This window comes from Pipistrellus kuhlii, unplaced genomic scaffold, assembly GCF_014108245.1.
Source record: "Pipistrellus kuhlii isolate mPipKuh1 unplaced genomic scaffold, mPipKuh1.p scaffold_m20_p_12, whole genome shotgun sequence".
Taxonomy (NCBI): Eukaryota; Metazoa; Chordata; class Mammalia; order Chiroptera; family Vespertilionidae; genus Pipistrellus; species Pipistrellus kuhlii.
The window spans coordinates 38,863,508-38,886,079 of NW_023425427.1; the positions used below are offsets into that span (position 1 = coordinate 38,863,508).

Sequence of the window (22,572 nt, forward strand, 5' to 3'; positions counted from 1 at the left end):
ACAAAAAATGTGTATTAATGCTATGTTTTAAGATACTAAGTTTGCTTAGGAAACCCCAAAAAAACTCCACAGTGCTTTTAAAAATGTACTTCAGTCTGACCATCACAATAAGACTAGAAAAAAAAAAAAAAGGAAGACAGCCTGACCTAGATGAAGACAGAGATTTTTCTTAAGAGATAGACTGAGGTCTTGAAAGGTAAGCTAAATTATCTGAAATTAAAGAGAAGACATGCCCAAAACAAATATATCTTTGAAAGGGTTTTATGGGGGGGGGGGTTAATTATTATTAGATTAGAAGTTTACTTATACCCAAAGAAATCTAACAAAAGAAGGGAGGTGTTATATATATATATATATATATTAGATCTATTGAGAGTAGATTTTCAGGTAGAAGCAATAATTAGCACTATTGGGTAACTACCTTTTTAAGACATCAATCATTAGACCACATCACATTTGAAAATCTAGACAGAATTGAGAAGAAAACACCAGAAGATCGGTGTAGAATACTTATAATTTTATAACATGAAAGTTTCATGAATTGGGGTTCACTAAATTGGCATAAATTTATAATAGACTGAGGTACAAGTGTTGCTTAGCCATTGGGGATTCTTCGTAAGAGGTTGGATGAAAGATGGGATAAGAGAAGGCACAGAAAAGATGTAACATAGTAAACAAGAACCCAGCAGGCAGTAACATCTCCTGTCTAGGTCTGAGTCATGTGCTTTAGGATGTGCCTCTTGGACAGAATTATTCAACTTCAGAAGATGAAGTTAAACAAGGTGTGTTTGCAAGTACTTCCTTTTGAGAGATGCAGTTCTCATTTATTTTTTAAATGCCCAAAGGCAAAACTCAAGAAGTATACTCCCAAAACAAATGCCTGGACCACAAAGGAAAGTAGAAGAAAAAAGAAACACAATATTCTGAACCTGCAAAAAGTACCAGCCATATATGTGTTAGAAAAAGTGGACAGGTTGAACAGTTAAAAACTCAGCTGAACATCCTAGGAACCTGTAATAGAAAAAAAAAAAAGTAAACAGTTATGGCATCTGCATGGCTACAGAGAAGGATATTAGAGTCATAACAGTTTCTAGTGTCTCTAAAGGATTAGACATTTTTTTCAAGGCTTAGAAAGAAGAAGAGACACTCTGGAGAGTAGTTCCTGGCAGAGGTATTGGGCTTCATCAGACCATTGGGGTCACATGCTTCAGGACTATCAACAGCTTCAGATCAAATAGATTTTTCAGATGAAACACACGAAAGATTGAAGGATGAACCCTTCCCCCAAAATTTTAGTAAATTTAAGTATCTGATATCAAGAGTTAGTGGTAGCAGTTTGGGCACCACAGAACTTGATATGCCTGCTGACAAGAGAGTGTGAGAGACATGCCATAGACAGAATCAACATCCATTTACAGCATTGGGACTCTAGGGACCCAGGGCTCAAGTGAGAAATGAACATTACAATGTTCTGAATATACTATTTGGAGAAAAAGGTACCACAGTTTACAACTGGTGATTGCGTCAGCTATCTTAATAAGTTTCTAAATTTAGCTAGATGACCAGAAAGTTTCAAATACTATTCTGAAAAAGAGTTTTATTTTCAGGCAAGTTTCCTCAAGACATAGTCAATATTGCCCCATGCTTAAGCTTATGATAGAAGAGATCTTGCAGTTCACAGGTGTTGAACTTCAGGTGATCCACATGGACTGAATGGCATTTTATAAAATATATTTTATTGACATTTTACAGAGAGTAAGGGAGATAGTTAGAAACATTGATGAGAGAGAAACATCAATCAGCTGCCTCCTGCATATCCCCAACTGGGGATGTGCCCACAACCAAGGTACATGCTCTTGACTGGAATCAAACCTGAGACCCTTCAGTCTGCAGGCAGACGCTCTATCCACTGAGCCAAACCAGTTTCGACCTGAATGGCATTTTTGCAATCTTGATGCCAGCAAGATTTTCCTGGGATGCCATTCTTCCACCAGTTACCACTGAATTTCTGGTTTCTGGCCATCACCTATGAGGTTGCTATTTTCTAAACTTATTGCTTGTAAAGCTACTATTATAATAATTTTGTGTTCTTTTAGCTCACTGTTCTTTTTAAAAAGTAAAATACCTTACTAAAAGGAGATAAGTCAATATTTGCATGGATATTATTCAGCGTGCACTGTTAAATATTTGCATAAGTGTTAAGAAAAATGTCAATGAAGAAAAGTTGTTATTGATAACAAGATTAAAAATAAGTAATAATCCATAGAAGTGATCAATAAATGGTAGCATGTGCTATCACAAACTACAGTCACATACACTAACATAGATAATCCAGAACCAGCAAAAGAAAGCAGACAGAGGATTAGGTCTAACATGACAATTTATTTCAAGTTCAAAAACAGGTAAAACTGAGTAATATACTGTTAGGGATACATCTCATAAGTAAATAAAAACTACACAGAAAATCAGAATGGTAGTTACCTTAGTGGGGAGAGGACTTCTGAAAAGCTGAAGAACTAAAACCAGGTTTAGTGACTGACAAGACACTGAAGTCACTTGCACTACTCAGGAATCAGAGGAGTTACTACTGGAGGAGGAATGGCTGATCGAAACCTGCGATTTTGGACTGTAATTTCAGAATTTGGAGTTTTGATTTGTTAGGAGTTTCACAGAGAAAGGTGATTTAATTAGGGATTTGGGTCAATCTCTCAGAATTTGACAATGAAATAACTATCCTGTACATATTTCAGGCTTTTTATATCAAAGGCACTACACTGTCTGTATACTTAGATTTTAATCTGTAACTCACAATAAACCTGCTAATAACTTGAGATGGGAGAATTCAGCTTGTGTGAGAAAGCCCAGGGAAAGGGGACCATTAGATGAAGGATGATGGGTAGAATCTTCTTTCTTCCTGATGCCTTTTTTTTTTCGTGAGAGTGTCCATTTGAGCAGCCACCTGTCCTTCTGCCCCTCTTCCGACACTGAGCACGTCTAGCTCAGCCCCCTGTGGGCTCTTTTCTCTTGGTCTTATATCGCAATCAAGTTCACAGTTGCCATGTGATAACCTTAGAGGGGTCAACTTGGTCCTTTTGGGGAGCCCTCTGGTTGTCCAGATGTGCCAATGACTAAGTTGGAAAGTCTGCTTAACTCAGTAGTTGGGTATTAATCCTGTTCGCTGAAACACTGAAAACCACATTTTCCAATCATCTTCAGAATTAAACTAGCCATAGGTCCTGTATTTGTCTCTCTCCTGGGGTCTTAATTCTGAGTTGATTCCAAGCTCAGGAGGGGAAGAACAGGGCATTATTTATTGATCCCCTAAACCCTAACAGCAGTAAATATAATAAAATATGGGCTGGTTTTTATCAGATCGATCATTGTTTAACAGTCTCAATTCCTTTTAAGACTCTATAACAAGATGATATTCTGTATACAATCCAGAGTGTATGCACCCCAGGGTCAGTGAAGGAGGTATACCTTTTTAATAATAAATCATCTTTGAAGGTGCTAAATTATTTTTTTGAGGAAGGAAGGCCTCAGGAAGGGATTTATATTAAGTCTGATAGCTCATTTGGAAATCTCGTAAGGCAAAAGTTAGGAGTATAGTTATTAATATTAGAACAGCTCTGTTTACTAACCCCTCCTGCCTCTATTGCCCATTAAAAAAAATAGAGGGAAGCAGGATTCACTTAAAGTTGGATTCACCTCAAGTCACTTCAAATTCCAGCAATCTTTTCTTACTTACTATATAAGAATGATAAGGATTGCTCAGATGCTGATGGATGTGTCTAAAACGACATACAAAGTACTTTATAAGAAATAGCCATGGAATTTTGGAAATGAGTATTTTAAATGGTAACAATGATGAAAAATCAACTACTGAATGATTGATGTAAATCTGTTTCTCTTAACCATTACCCTGGTTTTACCAACTATTACTAACACAATTTGCAAAGTGTTTGCTATTATGTCAATTCTTTTCTTCAATTCCCCAACACACATCCTAAGTGCAATCAGTGCTGAAAATTTTAGATGTTTAAATTTATTCTAACAATTATCTATTCCACATAGCTATTATTGAAATGTTCATAGATGAAATAATGTGAATGCTGCTCAAAAAAAAAAAACAACCCCACACATTATGTTTGATTTTATTCAGTTGAAAAGCAAAAGAAAAATATAATTGGAAATAAACAGAGTAAACTTATACTCTATAGCACTTACACAAAGGAAAATGGCCACTCTGGCTCACACACAGGCAAACCCATCTGCTTGCTTCAAAGGCCCAACTTTCTGACTTATCCGTTTCAGTACAGAATATTTACCCAAGGTGCCTGTACCAAAGATTATTTTTTTTGCTGTGGAAACATTTCTAAAGTACTTATCCCTTCCTTTTACTCATCTTGCATCAATATGTCCACCTATTTTACTGTCAGTGATCTCAGTGTTCTTTAAATCAAGGGGTGAACATAAATGATTCACATTAAATGTGTGAATAGCTAATACCCGTTAGCTTCCCATAGAGGTTTGGATTTTATTATTTTTTAAAATATTTGTTTGTTTGTTCAAATCCTCATTCCAGGATATTTTTCTATTGATTTTAGAGAGAGTGTAAGAGAGAGGAAAAAATATAGAGAAACATTGATGTAAGGGACATACATCGACTGGCTGCCTCCTGCATGAGCCCTGACCTGAGTCTAGGCTAGGCAGGAGACTGTAACCAAGGTACATGCCCTTGACTGGAATCAAACCCGGGACCCTTCATTCCATAGGTCAATGTTCTATCCACTCAGCCAAAACACCTAGAGAGAGTTTTGCCTTTTTAAAATATGTTTATTAATAATGAAAGTTTCCATTTATACAAATATCAGGAATCTTAAAACATGTCCAACAAATCTTGAAACATGTCCAACCATTGCCAAGGTATTTTGAAGTGAAGTGTCATTTTGATAAATTTTTGGAATACTAGGAAGTATTTGTAGCAGGAATCTAAGGGCTCTGGGGCCTCAAGGGGCTAATGGAAACTTTCCTATTTACCCCAACCTCTAAATTCAGGTATTCTCTCCCCCAGTTCTTGAAATCCACCTGCTTGCTTCACAGGCCCAACTTTCTGACTTATCCATTTCAATATAGGATATTAACCCAATGTGCTCAGGCAAATCCACATTAATGGGCAGCCAGTCAGTTTCACAAACACTGATTGTTTAAGGACATTAAAGTATAATTGGGGGAAAACAGAAATACCATGTCAGTTAATTTTGATCTCCCAATGCAACTACTAAAATATCTGTGGAATGTTCATTGTTCCATCCATGCCACATGAAATATAAACACACACACATAGAAAAATGCTCCTGGATACTATGTACTCATTCCCCATTTAGTCAATAGTTAATATTTAAAACTTTTTTTACAAGGATGCTCAGGGTTATTATGTATATAGAGATCCTCCAAGATCACCTGGGGTGCAGTCTTTTTGCTTTGTGTTTTTCTTTTAATCCCTGCACAGGCCTGGAGAACTGTCTTAAAGAATTGGTTCTGACAAGTGCAGATTTACCATTAGTTCTGGTGCCATCTATAAAACTTGGGTGCTGCTTAGTGCTACTTAATTCTCTCTACACCACCAAAGTAACCAAAAAAGACTATTTTTAAAGTCCCAGAGGAATAAGTACCAAGATTATTTTCTAAACAATAAAGTCATCAAATGTGAATGTGAACTTCAGCTCCACCAATGACTGGTTTTGTGGCCTTAGGAAGAGTAATTTGACATGTAATTTTATTAAACCCATTATAAAGTAAGAATACTTGCCTGTTATGGATTGAATTGTGTCTCAGCAAATGTGGATATATTTGAAGTCCTAAGTCCTAGTGTAGCCTTATTTGAAAATAGAGTATTAAACAGAGGTCACCAAGTGAAAATGAGATCTTACTGAAGTAGGATGGGTTCCTAATCTGGTATGACTAGTATCCTGCTGGAGAGAATACCATGTTAGCCTGGCCAGTGTGGCTCAGTAATTGAGCTTGACCTATGAACCAGGAGGTCACAGTTTAAATCCAGTTAAAAGTAATTTTAGAAGTAGGCAAGTTTAGGAAGTTTTAGGAATTAGGGGGTCTATGGGGGAGCACTGCCTAGATAAGGGCTTGGAGCTGCCAAAAGGCATATATTCACAGAATGGAAAAAAAAAAAAAAAGAGGTGCCACAGGCTAAGGGGAGAGGAAGACATCCATTCACAGAAGATAGGGAAAAGCCACAGGGTATGGGGAGAAAGAGGAAACAAACTTTCACAGATAGAGAAACGCTGATAAAAGGGAGGAGGAGGAAAAAATATGTTCACAGAGAATTCTACCACTGAAGGGGGAGTAAAAGAGGGAGCACCACATGGGGTTTGAGCTTTGAAGCTAATATTCTTCCAATTGGAAGGCATTATGAAGAAACAAAGAATGGCAGCCTTTATAAACCTTAGGAGCTTAGTGGGTCAACTGCTTTGGACTCCCTTTCTACATGAGAGTCTGTACATTCTTCCAATAAATTTCCACCTTTTCATGTACCACCTTTTGTCCATAGCTTCATTCTTCAAAGCCATCTGGACAAGAACCCAGAAAAGAAATCATCCTTTCATCCTGCTCAGGAAAAACCACATGCCTGAGTTGTGGGAACCGATCCCCAATAGGTGGTGTGCAGGAGGCAGCCAATCAATGATTATCTTTCATCACTGATGTTTCTCTCTCTCTCTCTCTCTCTCTCTCTCTCTCTCTCTCTCTCTCTCTCTCTCTCTCTCTCTCTCTCTCTCTCTCTCTTTCTCTCTCTCTCTCTCTTTCCCTCCCTCCCTCCCTCCCTCCCTCTCTCCCCCTCTCCGTTTTGCAATGAAATAAGTAACAATACATACACTGAGTTGCCAGATTATTATGACCATCTGACGCATGTATGCAAATTAGCCGTGCACTGCATTATATGGGATATGGAAGCCGAAGGCCTGTTTGAACACCTTTGCTGTCTGCAGTTACCAAGATAAAATGCCTCCAATTTGCATAGGAACACAAGGATTGGACAGTTGAGCATTGGAAAAAAGTCAGATGGTCCGATGAATCACAATTCCAGTAGCAACATGCAGATGGCAGAGTGAGAATTTCACGGAAACAGCATGAAAGCATGAACCCCACATGCATGAATACAACCCTTCAAGCTAGTGGGGTAGTGTTATGGTTTGGGGCATGTTTTCCTGGTATGTCTTGGATCCTCTAATTCATGTGGAACAAAGTCTGAATAGCACAACATACCTAAGTATCATTGCTGATCAAGTTCATCCTATCATGTTGATGGCGTATCCCAATGGAAATGGTTTCTTCCAATAAGACAATGTGCCATGCCACGGTGCTTGTATTATGCAGGCATGGTTTCAAAAACATGAGGGAGACTTTACCTTGCTTAGGTGGCCCCCATAATCACCAGATCTCAATCCAATTGAGCATTTGTGGGATGAAGTTAAAAGAGACATCAGGCAGCTGGTTCCACAACCATCAAATCTCACAGAACTGGACAGTGCTATTCATCAGGCATAGTGTCAGATTCCTCGCATCACCTTTCAACATCTCGTGGAGTCAATGCCAAAAAGAATCGCCACAGTATTGAAGGCAAGTGGTGGCCTAACAAAGTACTGATGTGGTGGTCATAATATCTGGCCACTCAGTGTATATTTTTAAAAAGACAGAGAACACCACATGAAGATGAAGGAAAGATGAGAGTGAAGCAGCTACAAGTCAAGGTGTGCCAAGATTGCCCTTAAAACAGTAGGAACAAGGAATGAGGCATGGAAGTGATCCTGGGTTACAGACCCCAGAGAGAACCAGGACTGCTCACACTTAAACTTCAGACTTCTAGGCTCCAGAACTGAGACACAATACATCTCTGTGGTTTAAGCCCCTCAGTTTGTGGTACTTGGTTATGGCAGCCCTAAGAAACCAATACATGGTCAACAAGGAGATTATGAGATTTAAGTAAAATGATCTGTAAAACACCTGATGTAAGATAAGCCCTTAATAAATGATTATTCATAATCATAACAATATTGAGATATTTTAAAACCCATCAATAAGTTATATATGTAATTACTATACTTGATTTGCTCTTTATTTCTATTTTTGTAAACTTAGACATCCAAATATCCTGGTGGTACGGCCGTAGAGATGAAATTACAAAGGAGATAAATCTCATGCCAGTGTTTGCAAATTGTTTGAATCCTCTGTAAATGGTTTGGCAGGAAAGGAGGTTAGAACACTTAGCTAAATTGAAGTTTGGGGATTATCTGTGAATTTAAAGTGTCCATGCCACTTTAGCCCCTATTAGCACAAGTAATTGAGAGGAAAATCTTGCCAGTTATGCTTTTCCACAAGGCTTAATGTGGACTTAGATATTTAAGTAATTCATTAGCAGGCTTAGATGGTGCCATGGACCAACAGGAAAGGACAGAAGAGGGAATCTGTGACCTTCATTTCAGAGATGAGCAAATCGAGGCCCGCTGAGTTTATCAGGGACTCAAAGTTCTATAGTTTACATTGGGAAAGTTGACATTTGGACCCTTCTGCCCTAAAGTCCTGCTGCGAATCAAGTGTACCTTTTAAGATGTGGTGAGGGTCATTCTCCAGGACTCTACGGCCCTTTTGTAAATGTCAGAACCCAAAGACTGCGCATGGCATCTTAAAACCAGGGTTGGGGAATTCAGACCCAGAGAGAAGAAAGTGACTTTGTAACTTTTCAATAAAGAAGCTTCAAACATTGAATGTGGGGAAGAGAGCAGTCCTGGGGAAGAGGGCAATTATGTCTGCACTGAATTGATAAGCTCTATAACACATCTAGAGACATCTTTTACATCGTTCAGAAGATCCATTAACCACGGCCTGGCAGGACCTTTCTGGGACAAGTCATTACAGCCCTGAATGGTATTCGGAAATGCCGCTACCTCAGATTGAAGTCATTTGCATTTTGTTATAAAACACACAGGACACTCTGACCGCCAAGATCACTGGGACGGCTGAACTCTGGCCTGTCACATGACTTTGCAAACACAAAGTGTACTTGTAACCAGCTTAACAGCTAACCCCACTTAAGTTAAAGCCGGGTGTCCTCTTTCACCTCTGCTGGCCTCGGCTTTTAAGGAGACCTTGTGGGAAGAAATATTGGACTTTTCATCCAGCAAACTTTTCTTCATTGTTTGCTTTTTTCCCCACTTTGGTTTATTATTCTATATTTCCAGTCTTTATAGGACATCTCCATGTTGTCTGCCCTGAAGGGGTCAGGACTGTAATTGAGGGGCCCAGTTCAGAATCCAAAAAAGAACCATTCAGTTTCATATTGTGGTTTCATAGCCCAGAACCAGAACTTTTCAAAAGACACTCAATAATCTCAATGCAGGGATCCCTCTGGACAACATATCAGTTTGTATTATGAAGTGAATTATGGCCGTACTCAGCAGAGCTCATATAGTTAAGTGTCTGTCAGTGTTTCCATTATAGTTTGAAGGCTTCTAACTTGGTTGCAAAAATGCCCTTCAGGCTGAAGCATACAAGGCCAGCCCAGGAAGTGAGGGCTTCCTTTGTTTAGTGTTTCTATTTAAAAAGAATAGCTTTGTTTTGTGTTTGCTTGTACACATTTTAAAATTTTAATTTTTAATTACAGTTGACATTCAATAATATTTTGTATTACTTTGTGGTTAGACAACCATATACTTTACACAGTGTTCCCCTGATATTTCTAGTATAGACCTGGTACCATACACAGTGATTACAATATTATTGACTATAGTCCCTATGCTGTAATTTACATCCCTATGACTGCTTAGTAACTGCCACTTTGTACTTCTTAATCCTGTCACCTTTTACACCCAGTCCCCCAACACCCGGCCCCTCTGTCAAACAGTCTGTTTTTTATATCTATTACTCTATTTCAACTTTTTTACTTTAATTTTAAGATTTCACATATAGGTGAAATCATATGGCATTTGCCTTTTTCTATCTGACTTCTTTTATTTAGCATAATACCCTCAAGGTCCAATATCATCATGTACTGTTTGTGGGAATGCAAACTGGTGTAGCCACTATGGAAAACAATATAGAGGGTTCTTTAAAAAAAAAAAAAAAAGAACTGCCTTATAACCCAGTGATTCAATATCCAAAGAAACCCAATACACTAATTCAAAATAATCTATGCACCCCTATGTTCGTTGTAGCATTATTTACAATAGCCAAGATATGAAAGCAACCCAAGTGCCTATCCAATAGACTAGTGGATAAAAAAATATTCAATGGACTATTACTTGCCTATAAAACATAATGGAATCTTACCAATTGGGAGAGCCTGTATGTATTTTATAAGGAAGAGAGACATGTTTTTCTCAATGGACATGGCTGGCAGTTCTAAAGTGGTAACTTCTGGTGCTAAAGGTCTCATATCTGGGTCTGATCCATATTGTTCTCCATGGAGAATGCCAAGGCTCATAAAAAAGAGGATTCCCATGTGGCACAAATAGTCCCCAACATAAAAAAAAAAGTATTTATTAGGTCTCTAAATATTAAATCTACAGATCTCCATTTATATCTTGGACAGGATAGGATTACATGTTTAGGTTTTCCTTGGTTTGTTCTCCCATTTCCTTACCATGAATCCTTGTAAAATCCTGCCCTTCCTACCAAACCTAACACTATGTTCCTAATTTCTGAGGAGACTCCCCAGACTTCTTCAAATAGACTCAGAGATTTTTCCCCCTGAATCATTTTGCAACTACCACCTATCTGCAATATAGCAATTATTATATGATACCAGTGTTCAGTGTATCTGTTTATCAGACTGCACAAATGAGGACAAAGATTATGTCCAGTTTATTAGCAGAGTCCTGGACCTATTAAAATACTCAGTAAATATCAGTTGAATGAATGGATAATGATAGGAATAGTGACAAGAGCATTCAAGGGATGAAAAAGTAATTTTGAAAAGGACTATCTTTAATATGATTTCCTACTTCCAATTTTCAACTTTCCAGAGGGCATAAATTCTCATATGTCTCATAATGAATAATCTCCCAGAAAATTGAATGACTTGTAAACTTTTAGAGGAAGTGATATATGCAACAGGATTTGTTGAGAAAATTACTGAACCAAGAGCTAGAAGATGAAGTGTTTGTTCTGACTGAGCCATTGACTCTGCGACCCTCTTCAAGTTACTTAGTACGTAGCTCAGTGATTCAATCTCTCTGCAAATGAAGATAAATAATAGCAGTTCTTGTCTGCTTCTCAGGGATGTTTGTAGGAAAATATGTTAGCACATCAGAAGTGCTTTAAAGAAAAACCCTAAACTAACTATATTATACAAATATAATATCGTCCGACTGTTTTTGCATACTATGTACTAAATTCACTATAAGCAATGGTGAAATCACATTATCCCAATTAAAATATAATTGAAATATTTGATTCTTCTGCTTGTCATGAGCAGTTAGAGTATATATCCATTTTATATAGAAGTGGAATGAGTAGATTGTTCCATCATTTCTTCATGTGAGTATGGTCCATCTGACGATTAGGATGAATAAGCTGTCATTTTCTACCTAAATCACAAAACAGATTTTTAAGGATTGGAGCTAAAAAGAATCATAGATGCCTTTAGAATAAATTCATTGGAAGAAATTATTTGTTTTTTAAACATGGGTTTTCAAACAGGTTAAACATTGAGGGCTATTGAGTTTCCAGCGTTTCTCAAGGTGGAATCTATGAATCAAATGAAACAGTGGAATTTGTAGATTACCAGGTTTCAATCTAGACATAATCAATAAATTCTGAGGTAGATTCTAATGTCTGCATGCTAAACAAAGTCTCCAGATGATTCCTACCAAGACACTGAGGACTGAGAACCACTACAGGAGTTCACATCATTTGGTTCAGGAGACAAATAAAAAAAAAAAAAAAAGTACAGGTTACAGAAAATCAGGAGCAGAGAATTGGACTCCCCTGTGTAGTAAGGGATGATAAACTCTCCTTTCCCTTAAAATTCAGAGTATCGCTAAAACTGGTTTGGCTCAATGGATAGAGCATCGGTCTGCGGACTGAAAGGTCCCAGGTTCGGTTCCAGTCAAGGGCATGTACATTGGTTGCGGGCATATCCCTGGTGGGGTGTGTGCAGGAGGCAGCTGGCTGATGTTTCTCTCTCATCGATGCTTTTGGCTCTCTAGCCCTCTCTCTTCCTCTCTGTAAAATATCGATAAAAATATATTAAAAAATTAAAAATAAAATTTATAGAGCATGTTACATTTGTAAAATTTGAAAAGGAATTAGAAGTTAATAGAATAATCATGTTTAGAGGGAAAAGATTTTGGGAAAATTTGGGTAGATTGAACTAAAAAGAGAGAAGGAGTTTATAACTCCAGTTTGCTGTGTTACTTTGGCACAAGAATAATTTGTATTTACAGAGAAAAGAAGGGCTCCACAAACTGCTTTTTTGTTGTTCTGTGGGCTCCTGGAGGCAAGCTATCCTATATCAGGTTCACAATCACTTTGATATGTTTTTAAGTGTTTGTTCTTTTAGCTATTATCAAGAAAAATTGGGTAAAAATATCTAATGTATGGTTGCGATGCATCACCACTAAATAGAAATGCCTTAGTGCTTTGTTGCTACTAGTCAGACAGCACACATAGTCATATGGAAATTTCAACAAATCATAGAAGAGAATACAGAAGCAAATGAAAAACACCTAAAGTTCTGACACAGCCTGGCAATTACTTCTCTCATTCTGGTGAACATTCTTCTAGAGCCATCCACTCACTGTGGAATAGTGTTCTGTTTATACCAATTATACCTATAATTAAATGTACATGTATTCATATAGACAAATATAAATATGTACTTATTCATAATTTTATATTTTTAAATGTCTGATTTGCTTCGCCATGTCAATGATACTTTCAAAAATAATCTCATAATTATGAATAGCTATGGGATCAACTGGAAAATAATTACATCTAAGTCAACAGTACTGTCATCTATTTTGCCTTCTTTGATTGTCTTGAAGAAAACATCACCTCTCTTGAAAGTACTATACTCCTCTTATTTTCAGACTATATGCTTGGTGCATAAAATTCATGCACGGGGAGGGAGGAGAAGGGCATCCCTCAGCCAGACCTGCAACCTCTCCAATCCGGGAGCCCTCAGGGGATGTCCTATGGACTGCTTAGTCCTACTGATGGCTTAGTTGCACTCCGCAGGGGGAGTGGGCCTAAGCCGCAGTCTGGCCTCCCTCTGCAGGAGGCAACTGGACTGATAAGGGAAGGTGCTTCCCCCATCACCCCGCTGCTGCTGCCACTGCTGGCCAACACAGCTGCCTAGGTATTTTCATCAACACAGACTCCAGTCCCTTCACCACGAAAAAATGATAACTGTTTTAGGCATTTTCAAGATATCTCTTTCAAGGGATATGACCTACCTTCCTTCCTTCCTTCCTTCCTTCCTTCCTTCCTCCCTTCCTTCCTTCCTTCCTCCTTCCTTCCTTCTTCCCTCCCTCCCTCCCTCTCTCCTTCCTCTTCCTTCCTTCTTCCTTCCTTCCTTCCTTCCTTCCTTCCTTCCTTCCTTCCTCCCTCCCTCCCTCCCTCCCTCCCTCCCTCCCTCCCTCCCTCTCCCCCTCTCTCCTTCCTTCCTCCCTCCCTCCCTCTCTCCCTCCCTCCCTCCCTCCCTCCCTCCCTCCCTCTCCCCTTCCTTCCTTCAATAGAAGGAAGGGGAGAGTATTGCTGAAAACCAACCTTCCTTCCTTCCTTCCTTCCTTCCTTCCTTCCTTCCTTCCTTCCTTCCTTCCCCCATCTGAGGATATTTTTCCATTGATTTTTAGAGAGTGTGGAAGAGAGAGCGAAAGATGAAAAAACAAAACAAAAACATCAATGTGAGAGGGACATTTCGATTGGTTTCATCCTGCATGAGCCCTGACCTGGGCCCTAGTCAGAGAGGAGCCTGCAACCTAGGTGCATGTCCTTGACCAGATCTGAACTTGAACCCTGCAGTCCACAGGCTGAGGCTCTACCCACTGAGCCAAACCAGCTAAGGCAGGATATGACATTTCTTAGCCCACCAGCAAATGACCTTCATTTTTTCCTCCAGGAGTGAGGTGGAAAGAGCCTAGATCACTTTCTTGGGTTGTTATCACACAAGTTACCAAGAACACGGCGAGTGGCAACATACAGGGAGCTTAGCCAATGAGCAATCAGGAAAGGTGTATCCTTTGTAGCTCATGCACAGAAGTGGGACTGCTAGCAGTCAGGCCCTGTTCCCTGTGGGCAGACCTTGTTCTCTGCTCTTTGTGGGCCTATCTGCTAGTCACCACCAAGGCTGGCAGGCAGGCCCTGCTCCCTGCAGGCCTGCTCCACCCTGCTCTCTTTGGACCTGCGACATCCATGGCTTGCCTCACCACACAGCAGTCCTCTCCTGCCCACCTGTGCATGCAGCCTCCTCCTGAATGGTCATGACTGTGAACTGCATCCCAGCTAATTCCCATATTACCTCTTGATAGATAGATAGATAGATAGATAGATAGATAGATAGATGATAGATAAAAGGATTCCTAGAAACTAACTTCTCTCTGCCCTAACTTCTACCTGGAAACCATTTCAGCCACAAACATTACATGGAAAGGCAGGGGTATGCATGGGTGTTCCTTATGGGTCTCATGGAGCACCAGCATTATGAGATGCATTCACATCTAACTAATCCAACATCTGTGGCTCCTCTCAGTCTCATTCTGTTCTGTTGACTTCTACCAGCATTTCTCAGAGAGTGCTTTCTTCAACAAGTTTTCCCTTGCATGCAAAAGACAACCAAATAGGTTTAACATTTTACTGAACATGTACTATAATACTTACAATGTTCTAAGTGGACTTCATAGGTTATTTACTGAAATGTTACAACCACCATCTAATATTAAAGCTAATCATTTTTTATATCAATACTGAGGAGACTGAGTTTCAAGAAGAGCAAGTAGAATTTCCAATTTATAATAGTGAGACAGGTGGAGAATGGAGGAATGGGAAGCAACTATCCAATGAATAAAGTGATTTCTTTTTGAGATGATAAAATGTTTTGGAACTAGATAGAGGTTGTAAATACTTCTAAAGTACTAAATTCTACTGAAATGCTCACTTTATTTATTTCTGTTAATGCTTACCTAAGTATCATTTTTCTATTGATTTTTTTTTTCAGAGAGAGAGTGGAAGAAAAAGAGAGGGAGAGAGAGGGAAAGAGGTAGAATCATTGATGTGAGAGAGAGACATCATTGGTTGCCTCTCACACATGCCACAACCAGGCCACAGATCAGACCTGAAACCCAGGTACATGCCCTTGACCAGGAATCAAATCTGAGATCATTCAGTGCACAGGCTGATGCTTTAACCATTGAGCACACTGGCCATGGCTGAAATATTCATTTTGAATAGTTAATTTTATATTATGTGATTTTATCTCAATTAAAAGAAAATGGAGCATGGGCTCTAAGCCAGGCTGACTCTAGACACTACACGCTTAACTGTTACAAAATATTGGCTTCATGTAACTAGACTGTCTCCAAATGTCCTATTGATAAAATAAAATTAATAATTTTCTACTGTAGAAATTTTCAATGTCTCAATCATACTGATAAACATGCTAAATCTCCCTTAGGATAATGTGGTATATAAGGGTATGGGATGTAGCATTTTTTAAATTACTTCTTTATGGAACCCATGCTAACTTGAGCATTTCTATAAGAATGGGTTTCATAAAACACTTTATATAATCACTATTTTCTTCAAACTCTAAAAAGCATGTTTATTACAGAATTATATTCACATGGATGGTCTATTTAGTACATCAGCAAAACTTCACAGGAATTAAAGCAATGTAACATAGACAGGACTCCCTTTAGGATCATTTTCTTAGCACTTGTTCATAATAGAAAAAGATGCAAAGGAAACTACCCAATTACATCTTTTATATTCTATTTGAAAATATTTAATATTTACTTTTTAGTTAAGATATATGCAAACAGTGGCTCATCTATATGTGCATAAGACTGTTTAAATTTAATTATAAAACAAAATATGTAGGAGTGTGCAGATTAACCATCCTGCAATTTTTATCACAGCAGCTTCTGGGCTTAAGAAAGTCTTTCTTAGAACTTATACAACTCAATACCAGGAAGACAAACAATACAATTCAAAAATGGGTAAAGGCCCTAAATGGGCATTTCTCCAAAGAGGACATACAAATGGCCAAGGGACAGATGAAAAAGTGTTCAACATCACTAAATATCAGAGAGCTGCAAATTAAAACTACAAAGAGGTATTATCTCTTGACTATCAAAATGGCTATTGTCAATAAATCAACAAACAAGTGCTGGTGAGGAAATTGGAGGAAAGGGAATCCAAGTGCACTGTTGTTGGGAAAGCAGACTGAGACTTGGGAAAGCAGACTGAGACTGGTGCAGCCACTATGGAAAACAGAAAGGAGTTTCTTCAAAACACCTGTGATCCCACTTCTGGAAATATATTCTAAGAAACTTGAAACAGCAATCAGAAAGAACATACACTCCTATGTTCATAACAACATTACTTACAATAGCCAAGATCTGGAAACAGCCCCAACTGCCCATTAGTAGATAAATGGATGAAAAAGTTTTGGTACATTTACACAATGGAATGCTATGCAGCTATAAAAACAAAGGAACTCTTACCCTTTGCACAATATGGATGGACCTGGAGATCATCACACTAAGCTAATCAAAGAAATATAAATACTATATGATCTCACTAATACATGTGGAATCTAAGGGGGAAAAAATTCAACTGATGAACAAAATAGAGCCTGAGACATGGATACATGGAACAGACTGACAAATGTCAGAGGGGAGAGAGGTGGGGAACTGGGTAGAGGAAAGTGAAGAAATAAGCTAAAGAACACATATGCATAGCCCATGGACAAAGAAAATAGTATGGTGAGAGTCAAGGAACAAGGGGCAGGAATTGGGTGAAGGAAAAGTGGGGGACATCTGTAAACAGTGCCAAGAATAAAGAATTTAAATCTATATTTATAAAAGCCTAAGCAACCATTACAACCAGTCAACTGAATGACTGGTCAACTGATCGCTATGATGCACACTGACCACCAGAGGGTAGATGCTCAATGCAGGAACTGCCCCCTGGTGGTCAGTGTGCTCCCATAGCCAACCTTCCATAGCAGGCCAACCTCCCGTGGTCCCTTCCCTTACCGGCTGGCCCCAGAGGCCCTGATTGCTGGCCAGGGGAGGGACCCCACCAATGCACAAATCTGTGCACCAGGCCTCTCCTAAATGAAGTCTTTTTTAAGTAGTACCCAGGAAACACTAAGTTTCTGGACTTGAAAAAAAATGGATGTTTTATATAAATTTTGATGTTTGTTTGTGTATGCTTTTGTTCATTTGTTTTTCTTAGCAGGAAATGCAAACAATTTCAGCGAAAACCAAAGCAATTGGAAAGTCATAGGAATGATTTATTATAAGAATATTTATTTCCTTTTAAATTAAAACCAGTTTTTAACCCAATCCTCCTATTCCTTTTTTCTATGTTAGCAGTTATAATTTCATGTGACATAACATAATCACAGGAGTTATACCCTGTTTCTCCACAGTCTACTAGTTAGAAGCAAGTCATAGGTCCTGTCCATACTCACCTTCAATTATCCAGGAGGTGTGTTTTTTCCACTCTTTTACTATGTGTTATCTTTGAATGCTAATTTCTAACAAAAGCACATATGAATATGTGCCTATTTCTGTGTTTTATATACATATGTGTTTAAAAGCATATGTAAAAAGAGGAATAGTACTATAATATTATTTCACAGCTTGACCTGTTTTTTTTATATACACAATCTCTTTAAATACTCTCCCAAATAATTATTTTTAATAATTTAAATCCTATATATTTAAACTTTAGTTAATAGTTTATCTGTTATTTGTTTCTCATTATCATGTTATAAATAACACTATGTTAAACACCATAGTTATTAATAATTGGTTTATTATTAATTTTAAATCATTAATATTAAATTATTAATATTAAATATTTATAATAACATAATATTAATGAATATTAATCTTCTTAAAGTAATCTAAATGCACCTTAAAATTTACACCTTCAAAAACAATGTGAGAGGACTTCACTTCCCAATTTAAAAACTATACCTTTATTGCTACCATCTCTGTTTTAGTTCAAACCATAGGTTCCTAACTGATTTATCTAAGTTTATTCTTAAGCTCTTCCCTCCCTTATCCTCTATTTTACTAATATCTGCCCAAGTTCATCATCATCTTTTAGGAAGGCTGAAATGTCAAGCAGGAAGTCAGATTGATTAAAATGACTTTTCTACATGACTCCTTCATTGGCACCTCTCCACTGAAGTATGTTCCCCCATTGTGTTAAAATTATGAGTTTAGGCATTTAGTTCTCTGCCAAATGTCTCCTCTATTTTAAGATTAGAATTCTTTTGGCAGCAGAGAACATGTCTTTCTTCTTTGTACCCTTAGCACTTAATACGGTATATGACACACAATACTTTCTCAATAAGGAAACTGAATCACAGGACTGAACTAAATTAAGATACTTAGGGTATCCTATGGAGTTGTGATTTTTCTAAGCCATCTACATTTTACAATGCAGTTTTCTATCTTTGAGCACACTAACAAAAACCTAAAATTAAATGAAAGACATGCAAACATTCTCATACAACATGAAGATTCTTGGTATCACATGCAACTCTTAAAAAATAATTTAATATAAAAATACTTAAGAAGTTTGCAACAACTCCTATTCCTCTAGAAATAAACACAAATGTTATTGTTTATGCTTAAGAATCCAAAACTTACATATATATATTAGAGACATTCTCTTCTGTTCAAATAATTTTCAAGAGGATTACTAAGGTTAGTACAATATCCAACTCATTATAGAAATGGAAATAAACAAAATAATATTGTTTCTGTGTTTAGTACATAACAGATAGAAGAGGTACTCTATGATAAGTACGTAATTTTAAGACCCACACAAACCCTGTGATAATTATTAGAAAATTCACTTTGTATTTGAGGTAAACTACTTAATGACAGAGTGGCCCTTTCAGCCCCAGAAAGGTCCAATTTGAAAGCCATGATGCTCTGACTCCTTCACACTATGAGAACACCTTGTTTTCAGCTCATTGCCAGAAATATTGTTTTCTCAAAGTATCAGGGAGAACAGCAGGCTCGAGGTTACAGCTACACATCTATGGAAAACTAGGATTATTTGCCTTGTGCTATGTTTGATTTAGTTTCCTACCAAATGTCATGCTAAAGCCTTGACACAACAGAGATTTATGCCTGGAGCCATCCGTTCCCTGTCTGCCAGTGTACATCAGCTGGCATATTTTTTTTTGGATACACTAAAGTCACACCAGTTTCAAAATAGGGACTGAAAATGACTAAAAGGGAAATTAAAAAATAGGATCAAGAAAAAATCTGGGAGTGTGTTTCAATTTTAACATCTCAAAAAATGATCCATGTATACATAAAGATATGCCTATAGAATATTTCATTTTTTCACATAAGAGTAACATGGCAGAACACATGGTATGTTTTCATTTATAATTATAATTTTAATTATAATTTCAATTATAATTATTTATATAGAAGAATATTTCCCTAAAGAGCATGTTTGCATAAAATAGAGTAGGCATGAATTATTACTAATTATTACTAATGATAGCATACATGTTCATGTTTTTCTTATAACCATAAACCAACTCCCAATTTTCCTTTCAATATATAATTACTGTGTCACGAAGAAAAATAAGAATACTGCCTCACCAGGACCCTGAATGGGCTAAATGATCTAGAGCAGCTTTAGAGAAACTATACAGATATTTATGAAACTATTTGATACTTAAATACCTCCAGAGAAATGACATCAAACCTTATCCTGGGGCTTATTTAAATCCCTTGTGTGTTAGCTAAGCATTTATTTCTCTTGCTACTTCATCCATAGAAGAAGTCTGGTTTTGATAGTTTCTATGTTCATTTCATCAGTCTTTATTTTTCTCCACTATAGTCCCTACGATATTAGTTCCTTTGATCTTTACTCAGTTGTTATTTTAAATAATTTTAAAGTAAGTTTACTGTTTGGGTACCATAGTGGGGACACTAGGTACTTTTTATTCATCATATATATTTTCTTTCAGCTCCCTATTAGAAATCAAGGTCACTATAAGTCATGATCTTTATAATGATCTCTGTCCACATTTTTTAAAATATATAATAGAATTCCATTTGGAAATCATAGGACTCTCTTTACTGACATTGTGCCACCCCCTTATCTTTCATGTAATGAATTTATATACTTCTTACTCAGCTGTGTTTGCTTATTTTCTGTTTGTTTCCTTTTTTCAAAATTGATTTAGAACTTTAAAGTAATCTCACTGTTTGGGCACCCAAACCCTAGACGCTCCTAAGTAGTTCTTGACAGACAATTTAATCCACATATATCCTAGTTCAATAATGCATCAACCATTTGAGAATAGGTTGTATCAAAATAGCTTGTATGAATTAAGGCTTTCTGTGCCCAGGCAAGGATATACTTTGATAGTCAGATTTTTGTTCTGATGTTTTCTCACTAGTATCATATGTTATTCAGATGTAAGCATGCATATTATTTATATGAATATGTACTATAACTCCATATGTGACAGAATGTAATTATTATCATAATTTTTTTACACTTTCCTCATGGAGAAACTTTCAAATATATTTAAAAAGTGCATACCTTTGTCCAAGGCACATCCTGCTGTGGTCTCAGGACAGGAACCTAATGTAAGAAATAAATATACATGCTTATTAATACACTGAGTATAGTAAATAGATTGAGAAATACCAATATATAAAACTGAAACAAAAATATGGCTTAAAGCTCAACCATTGCTGATGTGTATCTGCTCAGTAACTTAAAACAGATGTTCTATCTTTTATCTTATTGGGTAAAGTTCATTAAGAAAAAAAGGACAGTCCTAGATAGTGTGTGTGGCTCAATGATTGAGTGTCAACCTAAAAATCAAGAGATGGCAGCTCAATTCCTGGTCAGGGCACTGCCCAGGTTGTGGATTTCATCCCTAGAAGGGGGCATGCAGGAAGTAACCAATCAATGATATTTCTCTCTCATAAACATTTCTATTTCTCTATCCCTTTGCCTCCCTCCCTCTGTAGAAGTCATTTTTTTTAACATTTATTTTATTTATTTATTTTTAATTAATTTATTTATTTTTTTACATATTTTAATGATTTTTTTGCCCCCCTCCCTCCCTCCCACATATCCCCTCCCTCCCCAGAGTTTTATGTCCATTGGTTGTACTTATATGCATGTATACAAGTCCTTCGGTTGATCTATTATCTCCCCCAGATCCTCCTCCCCTCCCCGCTGTAAGTCATTTTTTTTTAATGGAATAGAGAACAGGAGAAAATACTATGATATACTTCTCAACCTGAATCTCCAAATGAGCTCTATTCCTTTATGTCCTGAAATGAACTTTTTCATCCCCATAAAGAAATTTAGAAACATATTCAGTTCCTGATTCTCAAATGTCAATTTTAGTCAAAAACATTTTAAAAAATGCTACATGAATTATTAGGATTCAAAACAGAAAGATGAAGAAACAGGTTAAATAGATTTTTATGGTAACAAAAGCCTTATGATATTTATTCATCAAAAACATGGCAGTGGAGTACAAATTAAAGTTAACACAGTAATAGTATTTCAAATTTTCAGGCAGTGAAACTAGAATGTATGTGCAGATAATAGATTTAAACATGTTCAAATGAACTTCAGTACCTTAAAAACCAATAAAAGTATAGAGAATCACTAAATCCCAGTATTTCTGTCATTTCTTTCTGATTTAGCATTCTATCAGATGCAGTGCCACATTTCCAAATATGTTCACTGACATAAAAGCTCAGCTCTAAATCTAAGAACTCTCAGTGCGAATCTGATAACACAAATTACAAAAACTTCAATAATGTAGAATAAAAGAACCACTCACTTTGTTCCTATTCTTTGGCATCCTTTCTGACTGAAATTTCTAGATGCCAGGAAAAATCAGAAGAAATAAACTTCTTTTCTGATCTCTACCAATAGTTTGGCATAGACGTTTTACCATGAATGATAGAGTACCCACGAAGTACACATAAAAATGAATGTTTTTTCCATATTTAAGGCTCACAATCTCAAAGAACGTTAGCTTCAGACATCACCTGAGTAAATTAAAAGTTTGGGGATTCTCACTGTTGTGCCCACAGGCCTTGAGAATTTCTAGGCAAGGGGGGAAACCAAGCTGCTGAGTGGCCCAGAATTCCCCTCAGCCATTATAGCAGGCCCTTGGGTTACGTCAGAGATCCGCCCCTACAGCGTGAGGTAAAGTATGGCGATTTTTGCCGCAATTCAGACGTGGGAACCTACCTCCATAAGCACCTAAGTCACTCATGTGGAGCACAGACACAGCAGTAATGAAGTGACACA

General features: G+C 37.3%; 1 long non-coding RNA gene across 1 annotated transcript in view; it reads right to left on the reverse strand.

Annotated features, from left to right (window-relative positions):
- LOC118716572 overlaps positions 1 to 22,572 on the reverse strand; it is a 742,455-nt gene that overhangs the window by 257,980 nt on the left and 461,903 nt on the right. The window contains exon 4 of the long non-coding RNA XR_004987199.2: positions 20,830 to 20,871. This is a non-coding gene — a long non-coding RNA (uncharacterized LOC118716572). The remainder of the gene's footprint in view (positions 1 to 20,829; positions 20,872 to 22,572) is intronic.